Source organism: Condylostylus longicornis, unplaced genomic scaffold (genome assembly GCF_029603195.1).
Source record: "Condylostylus longicornis isolate FDR11 unplaced genomic scaffold, ASM2960319v2 ptg000010l, whole genome shotgun sequence".
In the NCBI taxonomy this organism is placed as follows: domain Eukaryota; kingdom Metazoa; phylum Arthropoda; class Insecta; order Diptera; family Dolichopodidae; genus Condylostylus; species Condylostylus longicornis.
In genome coordinates, this window is record NW_026577979.1 from 9,703,625 (window position 1) to 9,727,930 (window position 24,306).

Genomic DNA, 24,306 nt, shown 5'->3' on the forward strand with positions numbered 1-24,306 from the left:
TAAGGAAAATTCATCAAATTAAATTTGTGCCTAAAGAAAAATTTTCCTAATTTTTCTCTTTTCTTTTCTACTTCTGCTCCTTTAGACTTGTGTGTACGTTCTGATAAATTAAATTTTTCCACATTAATTTAAAATTCTTTGAAAAATAAAATTAATTTTCTTTATATCCTGACATATGTATGTTATTGTATAACATACATTATCTATTTACAAATATTATATAAGCATACACTAAAAATTATTTTAGGTCGATGTATTTTTCAAAATGGGGTGTATAATTGTGGCACAGGTTATTTTAAATCTTTGAATGAGGGAAGAGAATGAAATTTATTAAAATTATATATTTTTTTATAAAGTAAAAGAATAATTTTAGTTAGTGCTGTAATTGAGTTTAAAAGAATGCTATGTAAAATAATTTTAGAAATTCTAATTATTAATTTTAAATTTTCGTATATGTGTAGACCCAATATCATTATAATTTAATTAAATAATAATTATATTCAAATTAACATTATTATGCCATAATTGCAGGCGCCATTTTGAGAAAATGTGTTCATTACTGTATATACTGTTGCAGGTGCATGATATAAATTACTGTTTGTAAGTCAGTGCAAGGCTTAGTTCGGTGACAAACATAAATATAATCTCGCAAAGACAGATTAATTATCAAAAAAAGCGGTTCATTTTAGTTTCATTTGCCGACAACTACATACTGTTGCATACTTCCAATACCCCGTGTATTACGCCACCAAACTGGTTATTTAATATTATTGGATTGCAAAGCAATTCATTTAAGCAACTTAACAAAATAATTAAAAAAATATGATTAGTTAGGAATTGACTATAATAAAGGAAAAGAATGGAATTTGAAAAAAATTGCCACCTCTTAAATTTGAATATTTTTTAAAAAAATTTGAATGCCTTTAGCTAAATATTGCTTTTATATTTGATCGAAAAAATTCATCCTGTACATGTAAGGAAATTCATATAAATTTTATAAGATTCAGAATGAGTTCTTATATAATTATTTTCTCATAATAAATGATCTTTTCCAAACAGATATATACCTGAGACACTCTTAACAATAAACCAAAAGACCAATAATTTATTCAAAAGCTAATACCATATATTAAAAAAAAAATTTAAAATTTCAAAAATCCCAACTTAAGTATTATTCCCTATACGAGAGAAAAAAGGATGAGTAAGAAACAAAATAAATTCTATTTCCATATACAATGATTTTCCTTCACATTCATTTTCACTTTCAAAGGTACCTATATGAATTACCTGGAAACATTCCCCCATACATACAACATTAATTTTTATCCTTTCCCATAGTAGCTACTTCCATTTGTTTATAACATTTTGTCGTTTTTTTTTTTTTTAATAATGGTTCATTGTTAAGGATTTAATGGTAATGTGTTTATATATTGATTTTCTGTAACATTAAATTTTCACAAAAAGCAAATGAAATATTATGTTTTCTATGTGTTTGAATGAAAATTTCCAAATTGTGAAAAATGAAAAATATTGTTTTTAGAATAAGAATGGAAATTCTAAATTTCAAGAGTTTTTTTTTCATTTGGTACATGCCTCTTTAAAAACTTGTTAAAATGAAAAATATTTTCAGAAATTTTTGATAGAATTTTAGAAAAATAAGTTTTCCATATAAATTTATCAATTTGTTTATAGAACTCATATTTGTACAGGTGAAATTATTAAAGCAATATGTGTTTGGTTCAATAAATTGCATACTTTTGTGTGATCGTTTTACGGTGAGAGTCAAAACAATTGCCATTTTAGTCATACATGTATTGGTATTAATATTAAATTTTCTTTTCTAAGTTTGTGTAATACGATTACTTGTAAGATTTATGTTTGGATTGGTGTAGCATAATTAAAATAAATTACTAAAAAAATTGCATACTTTTAGGTGCAAATTTCTTTATTCTTGTAAACGTTTGCATTTGAATTGCAGTACAATTCAAATGAATTGTATATAAATTTATTTGTAATGCTTTATCAAGAATGCACGCAATAAAATATGTAATACAATACTTATTGTTTGTGTATACAATATTAATGGCATTGATGATAAGTTTTCAATAAAATACAAACATAAATCTTAATGCAAATATAAGTTTTTTATCAACAAAATTTTTTGCACTCAATTTAGTACTTACACATTATACTTTTTATGCTATTGTTTTATTTGATATGAGTTGCACAGTAGTGTTTTTGGTAAAAGAGCTTTATGATTTTCATGTATGTATTAATTCTCCTTTTTACCTTTATACATATAGCTTACCTTGGACCCCATTAAAATTTTAACTTTTTGTTTTAGTAAAAAGAACAAATAATAAAGTGAAGCATGCTTTTATAGGCATGCCAAGCATAAATAAGATGTTTGATTGTTTGTTATTGTCGATATTTTTTAATATTTTTTAAATTTCTTTGCTCATGCTACTTTAATTATAGTTTCAGTATAAGTCGGAGGTAAAACGCATATTAACACAAAAACGTTGCATAAATTGGTACAATTTTGCTTATGCTGTATGCTATATGGACTACATTACGAAAAATTTTGAATTATAGAATAGATTCTATAGCTACAGTCAGCCAACGAACACTTCCTTACAGTTGCGCACTTATAGTGAGCCGGAAATGCTTTCAATTTTAAATTCTATGTAAAATTCTAATTTTTGACATACAGAATGGAAAAATCTGGTCAGTCACGTCATATTATAAAATTAATCACCACAAATTACAATCAGAGCAAAGAAAATAAACACAGGAAAGGAAAAGAGTGACGCAACGTCTCTAATTTGACAATTTCGTTTATTACTCTTACTATAATCTCATATATGGAATTATTTATGCGTCTTATAAATAAATTGAAATTAGCATAAATCAACTTAAATGAACAAATTTCAAAAAATTAGTAATGGTTAAATAGCATACTTTTTAAATGAAAACTCATTTTTGGAACAAAAACAAGATAAACAGGAATGTTCTAAACCGTATCACTGTATTTTTAAGTGTTAGTTTAATAAACCCGTCAAAACTACAACAGACAACTTTCCATACTATTAATTCAAAGTTGTTCAAATCAATCCTTTTTACTTTTGCAATAAGTAGATAAGTTTCTAACAAAATTTTATACATATATACGAGGTGTTAATTATACCACAACATAATAAAGTTATACATTGTGTTTGACCCTGAATTTCTCTTTGGATTGGAAAAATTTTGAAGGTCATTTCAAGAAAATTGTATGTTATTTTGTATCAAAAAGAAATGTCATGTTTCTCACTTCGATTTTGTGTATAAAAGAGGTGCGAAGAAAGAAAAAGGATTATTTTCTTTAATAAAAGGATGAATTGTTAAAAGAAAGATGAAATGTAGGTTATAGGGGGGAAATTATAAAAACTTGAGTAACTTTAGTAACCCAACTTTAAATTTTTCATTTTCGTTTTTTTTTGTTTTTTTTTTTTTCCACTTTCAATCATTATGCTTACAACAATAGAAAAAGGTTGCGATAATATCTTTGTCCTTTGAATGCTTTTCAAAAGTTTATGATTTAAGAAAATTTTATGCAAGAAATTTAAAAAAAAAATTTTCTTTTACTTTCCTTCACATTGAATTTTAAATTCGTAACATGAATTTTTCGTACAATATTTGAAATATCTATGGGATAAGTGCTGTAATGTAAGATGTGCATTGGTCATACTACTTTTAGATTAAGTACCATTTATGCATTAATCTTCTCAAAACAATATAAAATTTCGGAATTTATGCGGCCAAATTAGACAAAATCTGGTTAAAATTAAAACAAACGAAGCTACCTTGTTTTCAATAAAATTTGTCATCCGCAAAAACAAAGGGAATGGGTTTTCAGGAAAAAAAACTGTCACGAAATAAGAAAAAAATCTTTCCACTTGTGAATTGCGTTACATTATACAAGTATAATATGTTTCTTCTTACTCGAAGAATATAAACAACTGATATATACGCCCTAACAATGAAGACAGGAAATCTCATGAGTTTTGGTCAAGTATCTAAAGAATTTTGATATTTTACTCTGTTTGTCCAATATTAAATGTATGTCTTTCATTGTTAAAGCATTTGCCTTTAAAATTTTTGATAAAAAAATCTTTATAAAATCATCAGAAAAAAAGAAGGCAATTTATACGATTAGGCTCCATTGTTTTAAGCAATTCCTCAAAGTCGTGAAAATTTAAATTTTATTACAAGCTACTGTGCTTAAATTAAAGGCTATTTGTACGATTTGTTTTAAATTTACCACATGTAGAATTCTCCTTAACATACGCAACATTATATGATATTGAGAGAAACATTTCAATAACACATGGTTTTCATTATTTAGACCTTAACATAATATACTCAAGAAATGTGCTATTATACCAATTATGGATCTAACCACCTATATATACATTTTTAATAATAAAGGATCAAAACATTACAATGTTGCAACAATTTATAAAATTAAATTTAAAAATATTTTTACAAAAACTAATTTAACTATTTGTGATATACAATAAGTCTGGGCCCATAAACAAACAATGTAACTTAACATACAAACTAAAACTAACTCCAACTATAGACAAGAAAATTCAAAAACTTTATTTATTTTTCAAGATTAATATACAAAACTTGTATTGTTAATTTCTTTTACTTCTGTAATTTATTCTAGACAATCAAAATTACTTATGCAATTATTATAAAGTTGAGATGTTTTTCATCCGACTAGATATTCGAAATTACAATATTTTTTCCAAATGATGCATGTTACTACCATAAAAACATAACATAAAATATGTTATTATATAAGACATAATGTGCTTGATTACATTTTAAATTTTATAAAATTTTCAATATAATTTTTGTTAAAAAAAAAAGTTCTATAATCTTTTAAGTGTCTAATGTTAAGGAATATCAAGTTTGTTTAAAAACTTAAAAATAATGTAAAGTGTCAAGATTAAATTCAGTGTATTCATTTTACGAAAAATATTTTATATGTATAACGTATAGAGAAACTTTTTGATAAATTTTCTGATAGTTTAACAAATAATGCTTTTAAATTAAATTTTTAAGTAAATATTTGGGAATACATGAACACCCACACACTCTCATGACATATTACAATATGTAAAGTGTAAGGATTGTTTTCAAATACGTCATATATATAATATAGATGTTAGATTTGTGTATAAAATGAAGTATACATTTAGGTTTTTATTAAACCAGGGATGAAGTGTAAATCTATGTGTGTGCGGAATGTTAAAAGTTAAAGATTTTTTTAAATACTGACCCCGTATTATAAAACAAAAATAATTCCAAAAATTTTTTTTTAATATTCGATAAAATAAATTTTTGATGTTAGTTTACAGTTGTTGTTTACCATTAGCACATCATATTATTCCTGAATATAGTCGATCTCATTAATTCAAAAATTTAACCCATGTGTAGTTTGCTTTCTAAGTAATTGGAAAAAATTTATCGAAAAACTTTTGTCAATTTAAAAAATAAAATAGTTTTCTCTTAACAGATCGAAAATTTTTTTATTTTATACATTATTAAATAAATTTTGATGCTTTAGGCTTAAAATATGAAAACAAAGTGTTTGAAATTTTTAAAGTTTACAGGACTCGTTGTGCTTATTTAAACATTTTCAAAATATGTGCTTAAAATTGATATTACTCTAGAAAATTGCACATTTGCACCATGTGGTAAACGTGCAGCGTTAAAAAAAACAAAAAACGATATTCTGTGCACTTAAACAAAATATTAGGTTAAATCGCTAAACAATTCTTTCATTTTTAGATTCCAAGGGCATCGATAATTAATTATTAAACTAGTTAGCCCTATTTTAACTAAAGGTCTAAATGAGAGTAACAAAAGTAAGACATTAAAATTGCTAACTCTGGAGCTACCATTTGAATGGCATTTTTATTAATTACAATTCTTTTCAAATAATTTTTAAAGAAATTGCTGTGTAAATTACAGCAGTTTTGTTCTGTAGAACGGCAAGTTTTCATTAAATGAAATTAACACTAAATGAACAAAGAGGTACAGTTTCAAGAAATTTTATTTTAAATTTCCTTTATTTCATCACTGTGGTTATTTTATGCTAAATGTTCAGTTGACTGTTTAATGTTACATAAAATATATTTTAAGAAACAATATTTTATAACTCTCATGTATAATTATACTGAATTATTTTTTATATTAAAAGCTTAAAAGTTTAAAAAGTTAAAATATTATTTTAAAATTTCTACCATTCTTAAAACTCTTTTACATTTAGTATGGGTTCGAAATTAATCAAATTCAAAATGTTTGTATAGTATATGTATACTAGCGTAGGTCAGATTATGTAGTTTTGGGTATAAAAAAATATGTGTAATATGCAAATATTTTCAAAAATGAATGTTTGTACAAAATAGTATAATGGCATACTTTGAATCTTTTAGAATCCTTTTTTTTTAGCACTTTTCCAAAAAAATTTTTGAAAAAAGTGCTTATTAGTTTCACTCTGTCCGTCCGTCCGTCCGTCCGCCCGTCCGTCCGTCCGTGGACACTTTTTTTGTTTACAAAACTTCTACACCCTTGAAGATAGAAAGCTGAAATTTTATATGTACATAGATCTTTACTAGAAACTTACTTCCGTAGAACAAAATTTTTACCTATCTCCCCCCCTCTAGAAGTTATACCCCCCCAAAACCTTAAAAATGGCCTTTTTTAACTATTTGTTGCAATGAAACCATAAGCATTTTTGAAATTTTGCAAACGCAGAAAGGCAGCGGCTTGCTTTCCCTAGCGCGGTATATTACAATTAAACTTTAGAAAAACAAAATGGTCGTTCAAATTTACCGTTATCTAAAGTCCTTTTTTTCCTAATTTATGATGTCGTTTTTCTTCTAGATCCCAGCCTGTAGAAGCTTGAAATTTTAGAGACTTTTAGACATTAACAAATAGTTCATTTTGTTAGAAAAAAATTTTTTTCCATCTCCACCCCCTCTCAAGTTATCGCCCCTTGAAATTTGTAAAATTTGAATTTTTGACACCTTATATTTCCGAAATCGCACGTTTTTTCAAATTTCTATAAACGCAAAAAGCTAACGGTAAATTCCATGACATTAAAAAATATAATTATTTTCCTTAACTCACACAATTAACCCTTAAAATCGAGCATTATGTTAACCCCTTTTTATATTAATTTTTGCTTTATTTCAAAGACTGCATAAATCGTTCATCCTAAAAATATGCAATCCTAGAAAGAGTTTTGTATATGAATGAAAATAATTTTAATAGTGTGATAGGTATACATAGACTGTATTTAAAAGCAGAATTTTCACTTGTTGAAGGGAAAAGTGCTACAATACAAACCATTGGTTTGATCCAACTTTATTTTTGTTTAATTTCTTTATCATATCTACAATCTACCTTATTTATTCTATTATATGATTCTATTTTTCCCATAAATAATTTTTGAAACTCATATAGATAACCTACATACCCATACACATATACTCTTCCAAATTACATCTATTTGATTAAATCATCGTTTTTTAGCACTTTTCCAAAAATTTTTTTGAAAAAAGTGCTTATTAGTTTCACTCTGTCCGTCCGTCCGTCCGTCCGTCCGTCCGTCCGTCCGTGGACACTTTTTTTGTTTACAAAACTTCTACACCTTTGAAGATAGAAAGCTGAAATTTAATACGTACATAGATCTTCACTAGAAACTTATTTCCGTAGAACAAAATTTTTACCTATCTCCCCCCCTTTAGAAGTTATACCCCCCCAAAACCCTAGAAATGGCCTTTTTAAATATTTGTTGCAATGAAACCATAAGCATTTTTGAAATTTTGCAAACGCAGAAAGGCAGCGGCTTGCTTTCCCTAGCGCGGTATATTACAATTAAACTTTAGAAAAACAAAATGGTCGTTCAAATTTACCGTTATCTAAAGTCCTTTTTTTCCTAATTTATGATGTCGTTTTTCTTCTAGATCCCAGCCTGTAGAAGCTTGAAATTTTAGAGACTTTTAGACATTAACAAATAGTTCATTTTGTTAGAAAAAAATTTTTTTCCATCTCCACCCCCTTTCAAGTTATCACCTCTTGAAATTCGTAAAATTTGAATTTTTGACACCTTATATTTCCGAAACCGCAAGCTTTTCCAAATTTTTATAAACGCAAAAAGCTAACGGTAAATTCCATGAAATTAAAAAATATAATTATTTTTCTTAACTCACATAATTAACCCTTAAAATCGAGCATTGTGTTAACCCCTTTTTATATTAATTTTTGCTTTATTTCAAAGACTGCATATATGCGTCATCCTAAATATATGCAATACTAGAAATAGTTTTGTATATGAATGAAAATAATTTTAATAGTGTGATAGGTATACATAGATTGTATTTAAAAGCAGAATTTTCACTTGTTGAAGGGAAAAGTGCTACAATACAAACCATTGGTTTGACCCAACTTTATTTTTTCTCTCTTTCTCTTTTTAATCCAAGTAGGCTTAACCTATAAACATACATTCATTTATATAATACATTATATCCAAATATTAGACTTTATGCATGCAAACTACATATTTATATTATATGTAATGTAAAGCTTTACAGATCTGTATATATATATATGCATGTGGAAATTTTTGCAAAATACCTTTATGCTTTATGTGTGATTTTACCTGATTTAATATGAGAACATTATAAATATTTACCAAAATAAATAACCCATTTCGGAAATTTTCTTATTTTTCAAAAAAAAAAAAAAGAAAATAAAATAAAAACTTTGTTATTCCATTTAAGTACAAATTTACCTTATAACACGTTAAATGTTGGCTTTTATATAAGTGAACACACACATACATACTTCTTATATTAATGTAAACTTTTATATACAGCTTTGCAAGTGTAATATGTCAACAACAGTATACTTTAACTATAAAAGGTTTTATTTACATAACTCTATATATACTCGTATATATACAAAATAATATAAAGTGCTACTATTATAGAAAGATTTCTAATTTTAACATAAAAGTACATGGGGGCTATGCAGGTATTCACTTGAATGAATTCATTCACTATAACTGAATAAATAAATATTGAAATTTCAATATTTGATTAACTTCACATTAAATAAGAATAAATTGTAAACAATCAAAGTTTCAATTGAATCTTTTAGTAAGAAAGGGAAAAAAAAATCATAACGTGAATTTATGAATGCTTTACCACTTTATGAACAAGCAATACAAATATCCCTTTAGGGAATTTTAGGTAAGCGTGGACCACTAACATATTAATATTGATATTAAGTCGCTTCTGGATTAAAAAGAGTAATAATTGTTGGCAACAAATTAAATTATAGCTTATGTATACGATTTAAAGTTTCTAAAGTTTTCAAAGAAGAAACTTTTTCTTTTTATGCCGGGTAGCGATTTTCTGACTTTTAGAACAAAATAATATAAGTAAAACGATAATAAAAGTAGATGAACCTATCATTATTACATGCTTTCATATCAACAGAATAAGTCTGTTTCATCTATTTCAATTTACTGTGAAGTAAGAATATACGATCTAGATTCGAAAATTATCTTTTATGAATATTTTATTTTCTACCATTGTTAAGATTGAGTAGTACTGTGATTTAAATAAGTCTATAACAACATTTCGCTAAGTTTTTGCCAAAAGAAAAATAGAAAAATTTAATTTTAATTCTACTCCGATTGCATACTTTTAGGATGTTCAAGAAGAAATTCCTTGTTCGGTCGTTTCCTGTTAATAAAATAAAATGAATTTTCAAATATCCTACTTAAGTATAAACAAAACAATTGCTTTTAGAAATAATATTTGTTGAATAGTTAAGTCTGAAAACAAGTCATTATGCCAACTGTATAAATTCTTCAAAATTGAGGTTTTGCAACATTTATAAATATTATAAATTATTTTAATTAATTTTCGTTTATCTATTCTTTTATTTTACTTAATTCTCTTTTCTAAATATAAAATTTTTCTAAATCTTTATTACAATGAGTTATACTAAAAACTAAGATCATATACTAATAATAATATATTTTAAATAATTCAAATATAAAATTTTATGTAACCTCATCATCGTTAAATATCCCTTATAATTATAACCAGTATTCGAAGCAATTTCAATTATTCATGAACTTTAAATTTATTTCTTACTTTTTTGTTTCTTTTTTTGTTTTTGGACTTAAAACACAAAATAATGACATTTTCATTTTATTTCAATGATGGCCTATACTCTGCTTTAAGTATTTTTCTAACTTCTTCATTCCCATAAATCGCATACATACATATACAGTTAAAAATAATCATAGACATAAGAAAATACAGAACTGCCTAGTTAAACATATCATGACGGTAGATATACATACGTAATAAGAATGTATTGCTATGGTGGAATAAATGTGTGGTAAGAAAACCGAAAAACAAATTTAATCGGTTAGTGAAAATTGGAACGATAGGAGGTAGGAAGAGAAAATTTACTTGAAAAATTTTCATAATGAAAAAATAGAAATGATGAGACATGATATTTTGAAAATGTGAAAATAATATTGTACGATTGTATATAAGATGGGAATGAAACGAAAGAGCAATAAAAACAATAACAATAAAGAAAATATTTGTTATGCCATTTAGTGCAGGCGCCTAACTTTACATTAAGAACGAAAATTAAGACAAAAAATTTTTGCAGAGTACTAAACAAAAAAAACAAACAAACGATGAAAAACAAATGAAAATGTAAAGAATAACCATAAAAATGAAGAAAGCCAAAAAGGAATATGAGAAAAAAAATAATAAAAAAAAATTCTTATATTTAAAACCACGACATACTCGTATATATATGTAAGTACTTTGTAATAGAAAATAAAATGAGAAATGAGAATGTTCGCTTAATGAAAAAATTCTTTAGATATTATTAAGTCAAATAACTCAGCGTTTAATGAATTTAAATGTTCTTATAATAAACTTGAACATAATATGCCTGTTTCTAATAATACACCGCATACAATACTTAAATACAGAGAGAGAGAGAGAGGGAGAAAGGCGAGAAACAAAATGTGGAAAAATTCGAAAAAAATAAAAACAGCTTTCATTCTCGTAATGATTTTCGTTTTTTTTTTATTGTTTTTTTTTTTCATTTTTGTATTTTATTATTATTATTTTACTTTTTTCTTGTTATATTTGCCTCATCTCATCACATTCCCAGAATTCTTAGTTGAGTTGTCAACTATCTTATTAAAAATTATAAAGAAAGAATGTATGAAAAAGAATAAAGTAAAGTGAGAAACAATAATGTAAACAAAAAGAAAAAGGATCCTACCTACATCATTTTCGTCATAATCATCATAACTATATCAATATTAATCATTATCATATTTTACTACATACATTAATATGTATACACGAAATGTATTGGAAGCACTCTAAAACAGCGCTTTCAAAACAGTTCTTTTGAAACATATAATAATTTGGATTATGCTTCAATTATTGCTTACATTCTTTAGCTTTCTTTATTTTAAAGGCTGCAATTTAAGATCGTTGTTTACTATTTAGCTTCGTCGCACGAACAATTTACAATTAACTAAATTTAGATGAACTTACAATTTTCGCGTCTCAAGAAAATTTTGCGAAAAACATTTTGCATGACAGAACTATTTTTAACAAGAAAATTATGAATAAGTTTCTGTGGTGAAAAATAAAGTTCGATAATAAACTACTCAAGATTTCACAAATTTGCATAACTTTTAATGAAAATTTCAATTTTCCCGGTAATGATCGTATGGAATTGTTAGAATCTAATATTTTCCGATATTCTCTTAACATAAACTGATTATGAGCACATTTATGGCGAAGTGTACGAACAGACAACTATCGTGTAAAATTTAGAATTTTTAAATTCTGCACCAATAGGTTGAATTCACGTTTGCATTTCTGACTGCGAGAGATCTTATTAATTAAAACTGCACCGCAATTGAACTACTTTTGCAGTGCTGCTAACAAAAACTCTGGTTTCAAAAACTTTGACGCTATATTATATTTCAACAATGAGTTCTTTCATTATTGAAATATGAATTTCATACCAACAAGAACGGAATGCTTTTTGCAGCAAATTACAAAAACTAATGAATTTTTTTTAGAATTCTATGCACATTAGTACTATATTTTAGAAAAATATTGAAGAATTTTCCATTGGAATCAATGAATTTTCACTCCTATCGCTTGAAATTTTGTGCGTACAAATATTAAAAAATTCTATTTTGAAAATCTTTATTCTGTATTCCATACACCCTCAACAATGGAAATGGAAGAGTACATATATAATATTACTATTTGAACACATGTTTAATAAAGGATGTAATTTGTGTGTGTATTGTAGGTATGTCTTGAGTATTTAAAAAATACAAAAAAAAATTAAGAGGAAACGTAATACTAAACACTGAATATCATGCCTAAACAGAACAAAAGTCAAACAATTTATCTTTTTGGAATGCCTAAGAATTTCGACCGAAAATATTTTTATAAAGTTGTTGTGGTACAAGAAAAAAGAAAAAGACGAATATTTAAAATGAAAGAAAAAAATAAACCAAAACAAGAAGAAAGAAAAAAGGATATTAAAATGCCATGAATACGAGTATATCCTTCAATATACCAAAGGGAATATTTTTGTTTCTTTTTTCTACTACAATAAGAAAAAAATTTTTTCCTTGAATATTTTTCAAAGGTAGGTAAATAATTTTTTTATATATACCTGTAAAGAAAGGGTGCATCAATTATCATTTTTCTTCTTCTTTTTTTGTTTTCTTACATATTTTCAATGTCATTAATGATAAATTAAAAAAAAAGATATTTCTTTATTTTCTCATTTGAGATCATGTTAACAATTTCAATTGTCACGTATTTTCTGCGAAAAAATCATTGAAAAACAAGGAATTTTGTATAATAATTGAAAATGTATGGCATTGAATTTACTTGACTTAACAATAAGGATTAATGAAAATGTTGAAGGTCGATTGAATGTGATAAATCCAATTCATTTTTATCCATTAAGTCTATTCTTAATTTTAATATCGTTTAATATTAAACAGAGATTGCAATGAATTACGAAATAAATTGTAGCATGCTACTTTATAAAAAAAAATTAATTTGTCAAAATTATTTGATATTTTGGAGAATTGAAAAGGCGGTCTTAGTAATTCATTCTTAATTACTCAATAAAATAAAATTATAGGACACAAAATTTTAAGAAATCTATTCACTATTACATTAGATACCATGACACAAAATGTTAAGTTGACCACCTGTTATAATATTATAGAATATAGAAAGTAAAACCGAAGAAAACAATTCTTTAATGCCAACAAACCTATTATTTTCTAAATGAACAGAATTTTGTATAAAAATTTCAAATAAATCTATTTCAATTATTGTCTAAGATATAGCCAAAATTTAGTACAATATGTCCATAGTAAAAGTCAAATTATGGAGCACAATCTAACTCAAAAATTCTTCAATTCATCACAATCACATAACTGTTGAGTTTTATGCAAATAGGTTCGTTTATTTTATGGGAGTAAATTCAATATGAGAAATTTGGTATTATTACACACAACAATACCTCATGGTATTCATCAATTAGATCTAGTTATGGCAGTTAACGTGAAAAATATTGCTTATATTTGAATACAATTTACAATAAGAATAATATAAAATTAAAAAATTTTTTAAAGTAATACACATAGTTTGATTTATGTTTATACAATGTATAACTAATTTCCTAAAAATTTAAACACAGCCTATTGAACCCCTCTATATACAGGGTAATTTTGATCAAGTAAAATACTGCATTCAAATAGTATTTAATAATATATTGCTTTCAAGCCCTTTACTTGTCCTTTCAGAAACTGTTCACTCGAAGCTTCTATCTTTTTCGGAAAGGAAGTTATAGGCAAAAAACCTTGGGCAAATAGAAACTTCGTGAAAACTCATTAATCTCGGAAACTATTGAAATTTGACAACTAGTTCTAAATAAAAATTTTAAAATCATATGTAATATTGTACTCTTTACTGAATCATCCTGTATATAAATATTGGTATAAAATAAAAATTTATCTCTGGTATCCTGTATATTATTAAAAATGGTAAAAATTTTAAGTAAAGAAAAAAAAAAAAATAAAAACACTGAGAAAAACTAAAAATGCCTAACGTTATACTTATCCATATTAATAATGATGTTCATTTTTTAAATTGAAAATTTCGGAATCATAGAATGAAAATTTTGTTTTTATGTTTTCTTTGTTTTTCTTTATTGTTAAAACTCGTTTCGTATTCCTGTTTGTTTTTTTTTTATTTTATTTGATGAAGGAAGTAATTTATCCTGGAATTTATGTTCTGTGTACTTTTCACTGTAAAAAAAATTTTTTTTTTATTTTCCTGTATTTCACTTTTCATGCTTTTCTCTCTCTCTCTTTTTTTAATTCGACACAATACAAAAAAAAAAACAGCATAACACCAGAAAAATATCAAATTTTTATTCTTGTATTTGAAATAACAAACATAAAGGAGAAGAATTTAGTGAAAAAGAGAAAAAAAAACACTGTACGAGTAAAAAACACGATTTTAATATGCGGAAAATTAAAGCTCTCTATAGGTGTACACATTTGCATATAAGAATAAAAGACGGACTGCTATCCAAGTAGTAGCATCAAAAGCTCTCACTTTTACTACTTATGTCTTATACTAACCTACATATTCAGTTCGTATTATATAAAATATCAAAGCGTTTATATGAAAAATTAACTAAAGAATCAAAGCGGATATCAAAACCAGGTTGATACAGAAAGTGATAAAAAATAAAACATGTAAAGAATTCCATGTTCTTCTTGTTTCATTTTCTGCCTCCTTACCAACGGTATATAATGGTTAAATTTTAATCAAAATTTATTTTTAAGAGAAAATATAATTTTTGCTTTTATTTTTTTGAAATTTCTGTTCATTTCTGTTTACATGGATAATATGAAAATATTGAAAGGAATCTTGATTTTTTTTTCTGTAATATAATAGCCGTAAGAACAATAATTTCTGGGAAGGAAAATGAGACCAAAAAAAAAAAAAAAATAAAACAAAATTTAAATTATTAAAACTTTTAACCATATTTAATGATCTTTATGAGAACAAATTATATTTTTTTAACAAAAAAGTAACTATATATTTGTACATTAATATGTGTGCATACACATACGTATTATAAGTTTCATATATACAAAAATCATATTATATCCTTAGTGATTTCTGTGAATGGTTTTGGTTTATAAAAAATAAAGATTTTGAAGTACATTAAAAAAAAAAAGATTAAAAAATTTATTATAAAAAAAAAGAACAAGAATAATAGAAGATAAGGAAAAAAATCTGTGCTTGTAATCACTATAAAAGGAACTTATGTAATCACTTATGTGATTATATTATTAACATCACTTCATAAGGATATCAGATTTAAAAAAAAAAGAAGAAGATTTAACCTTAAAATTAACTTATAAAGCAAATAATGTTATTATAGGGTGTTGTTATTTTTTTGTTGTTTTTTTTTCTGGAAATTTTAAATCTTTGATTTAATCTCTAAATCTATAAATTATCTTTTACTTTCTATATAAATTAATGTTTTTTTTTTGTTGTTTTTTTTAGGTATTGCAAGTAATACTGGAATTTGGAAACGAAAGGCATTCATATGAATGTAAATACAATACAAAACGTAATTCTATAAGAATAAAATTTTTGGATCCAAGGTCAAAGTTAAAGTGTGAAATGATTTTATTGAATTTCTTATGAAATTTTCACTTCTAAATGTGATATTAAGGTTAAAATATATTGTCAAATGTAGATTATTGCATAATTCACTATAATAAGCCTTTTAGGCTGTGCATTAATTCAATTTGCTCTTAAGAATCACACCCCTTAAAATTAGATGCTGCGAAGAGCATACAAAGAAATATATATCAAGGCAGTGAATTTCCTAATCAAAAAATTGAATTTTAGGTAAAAACGGTTATGAAATTGAAAAACAAGTGCTTGTTAACGTATATGTTTCGCATATCACTATTATTATTATCACGTATTCCATATGGTTTTATTATATAGTATGTTTATATACCCAATATTGTATTTATTACAACGTTAATGCCTTAATTTCATTAGATTTATGTATTTATTATGATTTATACGAAAATTTATTTATTGGTTTAAATATACATTACAGACCCTGTATTATGATTTCTAGAACGACTGACTAGAAAGAAAAATTCTTATAGAATTTTTTATTTCTGCTGTTGCACCAGTAAAAGTTTTATACATGTCGGTGATATTATGCATGTCATGCAATTGTTATATACTCGTATATGCGAAAAATTTTATATCATACAACTGTCATGCATACGGTTACTATTATTGCAAAATATTGGCAACACATAATTATTATTTTAAGATCAATTCAATGTGAATTGAATAAGAAAAGGTTTCATAAATTTTAACCAATTAAATATCAATACGCTAGTTAATTATCATTTAAAATTTATTTTAGAACAACTACTTCCTTTAATTTTTTATCCAAAATTATTAAATATAAAATATGTACATGGTGTCATTAAATTTTTCTGAAAAATAAACCATTAAAATTCGAAATCTATTAAAATAATTAATAAAAAAAATTTTGACATTACATTTACAATAATTGACATTTATTTGGAAAATTCTACCTGAGTATGATAAATGTCATATAAATATTGTCAAATAATGAAAACATGTGGGAAATTTTCTTGTTCTTTCTTTTTATACAATGCAACAGAAAGCTTTTATATTAATTAAAAAGAAAATCATATGTACATATCATAAAATGGTAGCAGGTGTTCTTCTATTTTCTATAGAGTGAGAATATTTTGTGAATGTATAAAGGACAGATATATATTATGTTTGATTTCCCATCAGACACTTACATGCAGAGAATGTAAAAAAAAAAAAATTAATTTACAAAATACCTATACCAACCATTTTTATTACAATATAAATTTTATATCTTATTGTGATTTATGGCATACTTAAAATTTATAAATCAGTTCAAGATTCATCTATATATGAGTTCGCAAAAAAGCTGATAGGTATTTTCTTCAATTTCTCAAGGGGCTTTTAAGACAAGGTTTTCTTTAACTTTATTTATTTTTAAAATTTAATTTTCACTTGATTTATTTATTTTTTTGTTGTCATGTGCATTATAAATGAAATTAATTTTCTTTTAAAAGTAACACTTATTTAAATAAGATTGAAAATTTGGAATATTTTTTAAAATTTTATGAAAATCTCTGGGATGATGCACAACAAATTTTATTAAAGATTTTTTTGAAATGATAATTTTTGAGTAATTTTTCAAAATTGTTTAAGTTTTTGAATTTTTTTTATTTTTTTTGCATTTTAGAAATATCAAGCAATTTATAATTATAAAAAGTATATGTGTAAGGAGAGGGTCTTAAAAATCAAGAGTGTAAAAATCTTTTGATTTACTTAAAGTTTCAACTCTAAACCTTGAAATTTTTCAATTAGTACGCAATTTATTATTTATAATTACTCTTTTGTATTGTAATAAAGTGAAATTTTTAAAATGCTATAAGAATTATAATATTTAATTTCCTTTTTGTCAGGCTCTGCGGTGTCTCTTTGTCTAATGAAAATACTAATTTATGGATTTATTATATTTATTGCCTTAAGTTTTAATGGATCGGGAGCTTTAATAAAATTGACATTTGCATCTCTCTGAGATCACAAATTTATTGTAAAAAATATGATTATGAAAATTTTATTACAAAATTTAATTTTGGAACAAAGAATTTTAGACAAAACTAACTAAAATTTAAATAGTAATTGCTTTAAGAGCTATTAGAGTTTTATATTTAGAGTTAAAGTTAAGAATTTAAAATTTCGAATACTTATAGGTAATGAATTGAAAATTATATAACTTCCACAAGAATAAATCTTTCCCACGCTTCTAATGCTTGACAATTTAAACGACCTTAATAGATTTTATTAATTAAAAGAAATTATTAAAAATTTCTGTGAATTATTGCGCTCGTAAAGAACTAATAATAATAATACATTTCACTGCATATAATTAGAATCAAATATAAAATTATTTCCTATTAATTATTTAAATTTTCTATATTTTCTCCTATAATATGCTTATATTATATATTGTATATTGTATATTTTATATTATAGCATATTGTATAACATTATTCAAAACAAAAATATTTATTCAGTTGATGTCAAATTTTAAATTTAATGTCAAATATTGTTAAATCTAATATTTATATTTTTTATTTTCTAATTTTAATTTCATTATTTGTTATCACCCTTCTACGAATATAAAAAATTTTAGAGAAAATTCAATTTTTATTTATTCTTCAGTTATTTTCGGAATTTAATAAATTATTAACAAAAAAATTTTTTTTAGTTCGTCTGTCTGTTGTTTATGTTATTACAGAGCTACCCTTTTCTCTACTTTTATTTTTATCTATCGCTTAAAATTGTAGATTATCGGAAGGTTTTATTCCATAGATGATGCCTGGTAAAATTATATTTCATGTGGAAGAAGGAGAACTTTTGATGATTTAATTAAAATATTAAGTTAATTGTTGTTTGTGTGTTATAAAGAACTTAACTTTCAACGTAGACTTTTTGTACAACAGCAAAATATTGAGCGCAACAATTGTGAAAGTTGTAAGATGCGCAAGTTGCAATTAAAATTAAATTGCCAAATTTAATTATATATTCTCTTCCTGGGCTAAGGTCATCAATAATTTCCCTCAACTTATTCGAATAATACTAAATTAATAACCATTGTTATTTACTATATTACTAAGCTTTACAACACCTCTTTTCTCAAATTATAATAATACCTTTAAATTTTTAATTGAAAAATTAAAATTGCATATGTTTGGGAGTAAATTATGTTAATAAATTTTTATACTGTTATCGAGACAACGGAATACAAAAAAAATCGAAGATTTTTAAATTCTTTGTTTATATAAAAAATAAAATCGAATTTTTTTTCTATAAGCAGATTGTCAAAATTAAGTGACATGTAAACGCTTTCAAAAAAAAAAAAACAAAAAAGAGAAAGAAGCAAAAAAAAAAAGAAAAATCTTATTCCTGACTTGAAAAATTCAAAATGTTGTTTGTTGTCTTCATTGAATCTTTAACAAATATTCATGCAATCACACACACACACAGAAACGTTCTCAATTGTAATCTTGTAGCCAATTTGAAATATTTTTTTTTCTCTTTCTTCCTTTATCAAATTACATACATATTTTACTTTTTTCTGTTATTTTCGAATAGTTGTTTTTGTTTTTCTTTTGGCATAAAAGTGTAAAACAAAATAAATAACAGAAATAAAACGTAACGCCTTTGATTAAATTCTTCATTTCCTTTACATCTCCATTTTGGCATATGGATGATTGAATGAATGAAATTTTTCTGTGGCGCCTGATGTGTAGCATGTGTTCGCGTTTCGCTCTTTTTTTTTCTGTTGTTTTCTATGGTTTTTTTGAATGACTTACCGACTTATAGAAACGAAATATTATTTTGTTCTTTTATTAAAGGAATCCTTGAATTTTGAATGATGGATGATTTCACATATTACAAATATTTGGTTTATTTACAAAAAAAAAAAATAAAAAAACACCTGGTGGCGGCACATATAAATAAAATTAAAAAATAAAATTAGAAAGAAAAAATCAAAAACAAAAATATAATAAAACATTTTTTTTGGAATTTCATTCCTTTTCAAATTCAATTTTCACAATACGACGGGCGTAAAATGAGCACAAACAAAGTGAAAACAAAAAATGAAATATTACAAATAATTTTGTTAAGTATAAATAACTGCGATATGTTGTTAAAGACGGAGGACTTATGGAAAATTGGATTTGAAATAAAATATCTTTAAAGAAATTATTGTATTATTTCTGTTGTATATTATTCATAATGAATTCAATTGTAAAAAACAGTCAGATATTTCTCAAATTTATTAAGAAAATTATAAATTTTCATTTACACGTTGGATAAATTTACAAATAAATCTTATGAATAACGATTTAGGCATAGATTGTTTTTTTTGGGTATTAATTTCCGAATAAATTGATGTTAGGAGTAATAAAAATTAATTTAATTGAAAAAAAAAATTTGTTTTTGAAAATTTTTAAACTACCATATTGAATTTATTACAATTACAAGCAATTGTTGTCAAAAACTGAACACGAATCATAATATTATTAGAGATACGGTGTAAAAGTAATAGCATACATATGTAATTTGAGCTTCCCAAAAATTTTTTCTATTTACAATTCTGTGCTCACTGTAAAGATTGAAATTTTCATTTCGTAATTTTTACGAAATGAAAATTTAACCTACACCTGAATTGAGCTGTTAGTGAAATTATCTATGAAAGTGAAAGTTTTATATACCATCAATATAATATATGTTTTTCAGAATACACCACACACACATAGATTTTGAAATAAATGTGTTAATGGTTCCACTGCATTACATAATAATAAAAAGTAAATTGACGATTTATTAAACAAAAAATTTTGGTGACAGCATTTTAATTGGAAATTATTTTTCAAAAACATCTACATTATTGCTGTAAGAAAACTATTAACCATATTGAAGTTTGAAGTTCATTATATGGGAAGGCACAATGGAATAGTTACCGTGTCACTTGCTTCACACCACATAAATTACAACCAATAAAAGAACTCTATCGCAAGTTATTTATCCGCGTCTTTTAAAAAATTAAAAATCTCATTTATTGAATTTTTTCAATTTTTTTTGCTAAAGCCAAGCTTTGCTTTAAAGATTGAATTCCAAAAAAAAAAATCATGGGATTGAATAAGTTTGTAAATGGAAAAATTTATATTCGAGTATAAGAAAATGACAAATGCGCTCCGCTTTCCTCTAAATATTTTTGAAGAAAATTTTTTGATTTATATTTTTTCAATTTTCAAACAATAACTTTTACACTCTCTTTATCAAAAATCAGGACACAAAAATAAGAAATGTTATGCCAATTGTTAAAAAATTGAGCACTTAAGTAAATCGGATATTCTGCATTTCACTCATCCAATTTGTGAGAAAAAAATAAAATAAAAATTCTAATTTTTTATTCAGGAAATGATACAGATGATAAAGAATTTGTAAAAGGATATTTTTTAAGAGCCTATCATATTGCTATAATGTTTACGAATTCATAAGTATTTTTCATTTATATACGTATATATAAATATATAACAGAAAATAAAATTCAACCGCCCTTAGCACAAGTATATGAAAATGGCAGATTTCTTCGCGATTCTATTCTTTTTAAGAATTCTTAATAAAATTTCAAAAGCTTTTAAAGTTATGAATTGTGATTTGAAAGTAATTTTTCATGTTCAGGAATATGAAAATTTTCTATACTTTTATCTTCTTCCTTTTCTATTTTTTTAGGATTTCGTTAAGATTTTAATATACTTGAAAATATTTTTCCTTTAGGCTTCCCATATATAAGAAGAAGCAAATAATGAAAATTCTGTACTTATGTTAGGGAATTAACAAAATGAAAGTTTATCCATCCTCCACCTCTTCCTCTTTCTTGTTCAGGGAATTTTTTCATACAATATTTTGTAAGTACATAGTACATATTGTAATATGAATAAATTTATATATGAGAATTCAAAAGGAAAATGAAGAAAATTGATTGACAACTGAAAACAAACGAATTGTAGACAAAGTATTTTTTGATAACTTCTTCTGTTACGTGCCTTTTGTTATGCTTTCGATATGCTCTTTATGTGATTTGTTTATTTTTATTCCATTTATCAAATTAATTTTGATTTAATTTTCGGTATTTTAATTTGTTGAGGACCAAATTTCTCGCTTTCTCGAATTGAGATGCAAGAATCATTATAGGTTTATAATAGATTTTTTCACTTAGCCCATTTAACGTATTTGTTGTCCATTAAATGATGCATTGAAACCATTTACCTTACCGATTTCGGAACAGTTTCAATGAAAATTATAAAAAAAACATATGCAGCATAACAATTTTTATGAAATATAACTGCTTAATTTTCTAACACTCTTTTTAACATACGTAAGAAATTCCTAGAAAGCACATTTTTTAATTTGAAATAAAAAACTTGAGTTACCTTCATCCTCAGCTAAATATAAGAAAAAACAACAAAAATTTGCATTAAATAAAAATTTTTTCAATATTTGCAAGAAAAATAAAAATTAAAAGGAGTTTTGTAAGTATGAAATTTGATAATTTTTCATAATTTAAATTTGATCTTCTTTAAATCAAATTAAAGGATTAAAATAAATGTAAAACCCACTATGATGAAAATCTCTTAAAATCTAATTATTTAAGTTAAATTTCAGTAACAGAAAAATGGAATTGTTGAAAAATAATGTCAAATTTAAAAAAAAAAGTAATGTGTATGAAGTTGGTAGCTTTTCAGCATCTATGGTTTCAGTTTCATCATATTACTAGCTATGAGGAAATTAAAATCAATTGATATACAGTGCAGCATTGTGTGAATTCCGAAAAAGTGTTGTCGTCTTATTAGTTGAGCAATTTCTTGGTTTAATGTGAATTTATTGGTTTTCACTGACCCAATTTCATTATTTTTGTGGGTAAAATAAAAGAATGTATGCTCATCATAGCCCCTAATTGTATTCTGCCAAAATTTGATCAATATATACAATACCTCAATTAATTTCAATATCATGAATAAAATGGCTTCCCGTCGATTGCTTCAAAATCTGTTAAAGAGCAGGTAAATTTAAATTCCGAACAAAGTCAATAAAATTTAACTTTAAAAAATAAAATTTAATTTTTTTTTATTTCACTTTAAATTTGTATACCTATAAAATCACCTTTTACCACCACCAGATTTTGTAATAATCTCATATTTTATAAATATTTCTATTATACTTCATAAAAAAATTGTATAGAATAGTTTTATAATTGTTGTGCATGCAACTGTCATAATCTTTAACACTTTAAAAATATAATGAAAAATTGTTTTCAAAATTTTACTGTTATACTGAAACTACTTAAAATAAGTCAATAGTTCTTTTCAAATGCATATTTTGATGAAGTAAAATGAAACCATTTTAAATATATTTTAGATTTTTGTATACTAAAAGGGCAATTGAATAAAATAATTCTCATATTTGGTAATTTTCAATTTTTTTAATTTAAAAGCGCATTCTGATTAAAATCGCTTCAAAAGGCTAATCTATTAAATCCACAATTCTATTTTTGAAAATATTTTATCCGTATGCTTCTATGATCATTTGAATTTAAAGAATACGAATAACGTAAGTTTTGTAACAAATACTTTAATACCGAATATAAAATTAAAATTGAATTTCAAGTATTGCAAAATATTTTATTACTTTACTTTTTTAACTCTCTCACTGGATTCGATAATGATAATGGCAGTGATTTTCAATTTTTGTATCATCCTATCGCAGAAACAAGTAAGCAAAGTTAACTATTTCGAAATAAAATTCACTTTTCATTAAACCTTAAATTATAAATACAAAATTTGATCAATCTTTAATAGAAAAAAAAGGCCAATTTCCATACAATAAATTTTTTATAGACTTAATTTGCTTACGCGTTTTTAAAAGTGGCTCACTTACTTTTTAATTAAATTATACAATGTTAAATCACACATTTAATCAAATTTGTCCAACGTTAAATGAAAAACCAAATTCCAGGGATTTTGTATAAATAAGAACATTCACTTTAAAAATTATTGTGATAAAAGTTGAAGTATAAAATAATGAAGGATAAAACAAAAAAAATAAAAATTTATTAAATTAGTATAAAAGTCTGTAATATATGCGTATAGTAACTCAGGTATTTTGTATAAAAGAAATCAATATTTTTTTTTGTGATAACTAAAAGTAAAAATCAATAAAAAAAGGTAGAAAAGGTGGTACAGCGTTTTTTGCTCCTCTACATAGAATATCAATGAAATTGCGTTATAAAACCTTATATAATAAAAATTTACTTGCTTTCGTGGCCTATAGTAGAAAAGAACAATTTAAGGTCGAAAACTTATACTTTTAATAAAATTCGAACACCAAAAAATTTATTATTTTACTTATATTTTTAAACAAAGTTAGAAAATTTTATTTG

At 24.6% G+C, this 24,306-nt stretch overlaps 1 protein-coding gene across 1 annotated transcript in view; it reads right to left on the reverse strand.

Moving 5' to 3' along the window:
- LOC129618760 (tyramine beta-hydroxylase) overlaps positions 1–24,306 on the reverse strand; it is a 113,596-nt gene that overhangs the window by 10,849 nt on the left and 78,441 nt on the right. The window lies entirely within an intron of this gene.